This window comes from Thalassophryne amazonica, chromosome 6 (genome assembly GCF_902500255.1).
Source record: "Thalassophryne amazonica chromosome 6, fThaAma1.1, whole genome shotgun sequence".
NCBI lineage: Eukaryota > Metazoa > Chordata > Actinopteri > Batrachoidiformes > Batrachoididae > Thalassophryne > Thalassophryne amazonica.
Window position 1 is genome coordinate 10,665,334 of NC_047108.1, and position 6,292 is coordinate 10,671,625.

The 6,292-nt window shown below is 41.6% G+C and overlaps 1 pseudogene; it reads right to left on the bottom strand.

The window, feature by feature from the left end:
* Positions 1–1,872: 1,872 nt before the first annotated feature.
* Positions 1,873–5,881, bottom strand: LOC117511409 (annotated as a pseudogene).
* Between the last annotated feature and the right edge of the window lie 411 nt (positions 5,882–6,292).

A 6,292-nucleotide genomic window follows, 5' to 3' on the forward strand; every position in this document is an offset into this window, starting at 1 on the left:
CTAACTGTCAGAATGCTCGTAGCACGGGCCGTGGCGGAGGATTAGCAGCAATCTTCCATTCCAGCTTATTAATTAATCAAAAACCGAGACAGAGCTTTAATTCATTTGAAAGCTTGACTCTTAGTCTTGTCCATCCAAATTGGAAGTCCCAAAAACCAGTTTTATTGTTATTATCCGTCCACCTGGTCGTTACTGTGAGTTTCTCTGTGAATTTTCAGACCTTTTGTCTGACTTAGTGCTTAGCTCAGATAAGATAATTATAGTGGGCGATTTTAACATCCACACAGATGCTGAGAATGACAGCCTCAACACTGCATTTAATCTATTATTAGACTCTATCGGCTTTGCTCAAAAAGTAAATGAGTCCACCCACCACTTTAATCATGTCTTAGATCTTGTTCTGACTTATGGTATGGAAATAGAAGACTTAACAGTATTCCCTGAAAACTCCCTGCTGTCTGATCATTTTTTAATAACATTTACATTTACCCTGATGGACTACCCTGCAGTGGGGAATAAGTTTCATTACACTAGAAGTCTTTCAGAAAGCACTGTAACTAGGTTTAAGGATATGATTCCTTCGTTATGTTCTCTAATGTCATATACCAACACAGAGCAGAGTAGCTACCTAAACTCTGTAAGGGAGTTAGAGTATCTCGTCAATAGTTTTACATCCTCTTGAAGACAACTTGGATGCTGTAGCTCCTCTGAAAAAGAGAGCTTTAAATCAGAAGTGTCTCCGTGGTATAACTCACAAACTCGTAGCTTAAAGCAGATAACCCGTAAGTTGGAGAGGAAATGGCGTCTCACTAATTTAGAAGATCTTCACTTAGCCTGGAAAAAGAGTTTGTTGCTCTATAAAAAGCCCTCCGTAAAGCTAGGACATCTTTCTACTCATCACTAATTGAAGAAAATAAGTATAACCTCAGGTTTCTTTTCAGCACTGTAGCTAGGCTGACAAAGAGTCAGAGCTCTATTGAGCTGAGTATTCCATTAACTTTAACTAGTAATGACTTCATGACTTTCTTTGCTAACAAATGCTTGTATCACCATTTTCAGGATTCCTCTGTAATATTCTGTTATCTGCTGCACTGATCTTCTTCAGATGGAAATGTGCTGTAGAAATACAAAGTTAGATTTTTAATTAGATCTTTTGAACATGGTACACAGTGCATATTAATGCACGTGGCCTTGCAAGTTGACCAATCGGTTTATGTGCACTGAGAGTTGAATCATGATTTCTAAACTCGTGATTTGCCACTGCAAGCAAAGTACTGATACTTTGTAAGATACTGTGGAAGCAACGTGTAGAAATATTGCTTTCAAAATAACAAACTGAATCTGAGACGAGAACGTCTTTGTGATGATTCTAAAGGTCGTAAGTGGTCATGTGACTCGAGGGTCACTAAAGTGTGGAATTGAGCCTCTTGCACTGGTGTGAGTGTGCGTGTATGTGTGAAGGTGTGAAATCCGAAAACACACTGACCTTCTGCCTTTAGATGGTAACAGGTTATAGAATATGATGCTATTTTGGCATAACTTTTTGTTCATATTAGACTCCAGTCTTCTTGAATTACTTCTTTGTGTATTTCTATTTGACATATGTGGCAGACATTACACTTGTCCATTACATGCTCATGTCATCCAGCGGCTCGTCTGATCCATCCCAAGTCTTACACGTGATGATGCAAGTGTGAAGTGATCCGTAGCAAGAAAAACCTTCTTCCCTTGGAAATAAAACTGTGTGAAGCAGAAAATAATTGATGCTTAAACAGTACACACATCTCCTTTTTTATACTTTAACTTCAGTCTTTTTCATCAATTCCACGTTGAAATTTCTGAGTCGTGCAGAGTAGTTGGAATCCCGGCATCTCACTGAGAAATAAATGTATTAGTGGAGGTATAGACGCTCTTGACCAGTGGGAACACGGGAAGATCGTACGCCACACCAGGCACAGATGCTACGCGCAGAGCTTCTCTGATTTGATTGGACAAATAAAGCCGTGTTCCAGAGGTCCCGCCCTGCATAAAGAGGAAATGAGGTGCTCAATTTCTGTGAATAAAAATGTGAAAACGTGCACACAACCCATCCACCAGGGAGCATAAAATAAAAAAGTGAAATGCAAAAACTAGAGTGACTGTGATGGTGTTTTTACCCAACCTGCAGCTTCTCCAGGGTGAGGAGGGGGTACAGGGCAGAGCATCGTTTCCAGAGCCACACGAGCTCGTCGTTGAGGGCCATCTCCACAGTGGGGCAGCGGCCGGTGTAATTTGCCAACAAGGTTTGGCCAGGGTTGCCATTGTTGCACCTGGGGTAAGGTGAGACACCCCATAATGCTTTGGGCCGCAACCTTTTGACCTCCTGAAGGGTCTCCATCATTACTGACTGAGCTGCAGCCTCGAAGTCCACCTGTGGCACAATTAATAGATCACAAACATTGAAATTTTGCTGGTTCACACAATATCTGCAGAGTTTCTGACCATATTCCAAATAAAATTAAATAATTGTGCTTTAAGAATTCAGTCAAACCTCACATCAACCTTCCACCACATCCTGTCAGTTTGAGCAGAATCATCTCATGACCTTCTTCTCTACTGGGGAATCTACGTTGTGCCAAACAAATCGTCTTATTCTTCCAAAATGTCTGTTTTTAATCTATGGAATACTTATGTGTTAAATAGTCACTGTTTGTAGATGCTCTGAAAAGGTCGTACCTTGCCTCCTCTTTGTGGAGGGTAGCCATTATAATCAGCTTTTGGTTACTTTTACATCAGTGCAGAAACCTCTCATATAAGTTCTACAACAAAGTCGACACGTTGTGTGTATGTCTGTCCAGACACCATTTGTTTTCACTCTTCATTTTCAGTAAATTAAGGACATCCACTGATTCCACAAAGATCACACCATCATCTACAAAGTAAAGATCAGTGAAACTTTCCAGACTGACAGAGGAACCTGAGTCTCTAGACTCCATAACTTAACCCAACACTCAGTCTGTATAAGCATCAAACAAAATAGGATCCAGAAGACATCCCTGATGAACACCAGAATTTGATAAGGAAGATGTTGGACACTCAGCCAACACATTGTTCGTGTGTACATCAGCTATAATGTCCAGAAACATATTGGAAATCCTGCAAATTTTCAATATGTTCCTCAAAGCAGCCCAATCAGATAACTAAAAAGACTTCAACATAGGCTGTAAGAAGGCCTCCTGATATTCACTGTATTCAGTGAACACTTGAAAACCTAGGAGACAGTCAAAGGATGACTTTTTGGGCATCAAACCAGACTGCTCTGGTCACTGAGCAGCAAGCACATGGTACTAGATAGGTAACTTCAAGTACCTTCACCAGTGATGAGAGTAGAGTAATACCTCAGTACTTGCTGAAATCCAAGCAGTCACCCTCTCTTTCTCAAGAAGGGCAAGTCCTTTCTTACAGTCTGTTGGGGGATAACTGTAACTCAAATGGAAGTAAAGATTGCTTGCGACACCAGAAGCACAGCATGGCCACCTTAGAGCCACAGCCCTGATACCACAAATCCGGCAGATTTATCCAAACCTCAGTTGTTTTAACCCCTTGAAATTTCACTGAGATTCTGTGGTTTTGCAGCTGAGTGGAGGATTATCCACAAGACCCTGGCACCGGTGATGTGACAGCTCCTGCCAGGTCATGTGTAAGGACTGTGCTTGTCATTTGCAATGACTGGAGAAACTCAGTGCTTTGATTCCGTTGTTATGGGAGGTTGAGGGTTACTCAATTCCAGCTAGATTCCTCTCACAAATGCACCTTTGTGTAGTGCTCAGTGCCATCACAGTACGCTTTTTCAGTTCCCGACACAGGCCAGAATTGCCACCAGGCCATGCATGATAACTCGGCTGGATGAGATTGAACAGCAACTGGATCCCTGGCGTCTTTGAGGATGTTGTGGTGGAAGACATTTTTGTGTCCTTTTGGAAACTCATCCATCCAGAATGTGTGCAAACTCCAGAGGAAACTGTCTAATCATGAAATCTAGCCACAGTAAATCTGGGACGTCGAGCAGGTGGCAGTCTGTGGATTCTTTCGGAAATGACGTTTGAGGGCAGAGTTCATAAACTGAGCACTTCTACTGATGCTGCAGTATTGCTCTAATGTCTACCCTCAGAACATGGTGGATCTCCTTCGCTGCTCCACCAGTAATGGTGTTCCATGTTCTGCATTTGCTAGTCTGGACACTTGAACCATCAGAATCTAGAAACTCATAATCCCTGACTTGGTCCAACGTCAAGAAGCATTGGTACATTTTCCCCATAGGTGCCAAATTTATGGAAACTGATGTAGCTGCACCCCTCCCTCTTAGTGCCTGTGGTTGGACTGACATCACCATGAACAGCTAATCTGTCTGTGGAGGCCTATACGCATTTTATTTTTGTAAGAACTTTGAATATATTCTTGGAAAGTGTTAGATAAATATATGTATTATCGTCATTATTATATTACGTTTATTTATTTATTATTTGTCTGTCTGTCTGTTAGCAAGATGACGTCAACACTACTGTACATATTTTAATGAAATTTTCATCACAGATACATATTAGGCCAAAGAAGACTCCATTAATTTTAGAGGGGATCCGGATCCAGATTCTGGATCAAGTTACACTTATATAGGCTTTGAAGGATTACTGTTAGCAGGATTACGTCAAAACAACTGCTCGTATTTTGACAAAATATTCAACACAGATACCTATTTGGCCATGGAAGACTCCATTAAATTTGGAGATGACCTGGATCTGGATTCTGGATCAAGATTTCACTTTATGTAGGCTTTGAAGGATTACTGTTAGCAGGATTACATCAAAACTACTTCACAGATTCTCAGCAAATTTTCACCACAGATAGATATTAGGCCATGGAAGACTCTGAATTTTGGAGGTGATCTGGATACAGATTGGCAGATGTCAGAAATCTCTGATTGCTCTTGTTAATATTAGTTCCCTTTTTAATCTATATAATTATAAAATTTAAAACAGTACTAGATTTAATTATAATCTTTGACTGCCCCTCCCTCAGTTATATATCAGCTTTCACTCTCATCATAGTAACAGAATTCTCTGCTGTCACAGACACACTGACTGACAGAACATCAGATCAGCTGCTGTTGGCCACCATAAAATTATTATTTTACACAAAATGCTCTTCTATGAACACATTAAAAGATCCACATAATATTTTTCAAGCACTGTTTATGGACTGGAACCCCCTCCCCAAACACTTCTGCTGCTTTTGTGGTGTAAAGAACAAGCACGTTGCTTTGTTTACACTGTGGAACACCATTAACTATACCAAGATGGTGGCCCAAGCTAATTATTGCTGGCTGTTTCCGTGAATAATGATGGGATTCAAAATAACAACATGATATTTAACAGTTTCACTTTAAGTGATCACACATCTGTGCTCACCTGTGACCATTTCTCCACCTCTTCGGGGGTCCAGTTAGGAAAGAATGTCTTCAGCAGGGCCCTTGATGCCTCCAGATATATCTCCTGTTTTGGTCCAGTCCTTGCCCACTGTGGAGCCCACTCTGCCCAGAACAGCACCCTAGTCCGATGTACCTTGGCGCTGGTAAAGCTGCCTCTATGTCCTGCTGTGTCTTCTGGAGGTGGTCGTCCAGTCGTGTGTGTTGTGGTAACCCCCTGTTAACTGGTGTGTCTTGGTCCAGAAAATATGGGTATTTCCCCAGAGTGTCCTCATAAAACGCCGCGACACGACCCTCCCGTTCCATTCCAAAAGATCGAAGATCTGGCCTTCTCGAGCAGGAAGAATCACGGATCCCCCAGAAGATAATGAAAGGTTGTCCTGACAGCAAGGAGGGCTGGCTGGCTGTGGTGGACCACATACAACCATCTCAACAAAAGCTGCAAGTAGGACCAGTCGAACTGGCAGGCAAAGCAAAGGTTGAATGTGAAGGCTGACAATGAAAAAGTTCTCAATGATGTCTGAGTCCTGACTTTGCAAGCTTTTAGTTTCAGTTCTGGTTCTGGAGCCCACCGTGGGTCAGTCCTCGCCATTGGAGCAGCCTGGTCTCAGGCTCTCAGCCCTTGAGGCCCTCACAGACAGTCATGGTCCTGGAAAACACAAAGCTGCACCTTTAACAGTCTGCTTCTTTGTTATTATCAAATTGCCTGTTAATTAAACCAGTTTACGACCATCACTTTATTTACTTTTCTGTTGTCCAGGTGTTGGTTTAATAATAAGCTTTTTTAAAAAACAGATCTTTGTTTCCTTGAATTTTTATTTTTTAATCTAG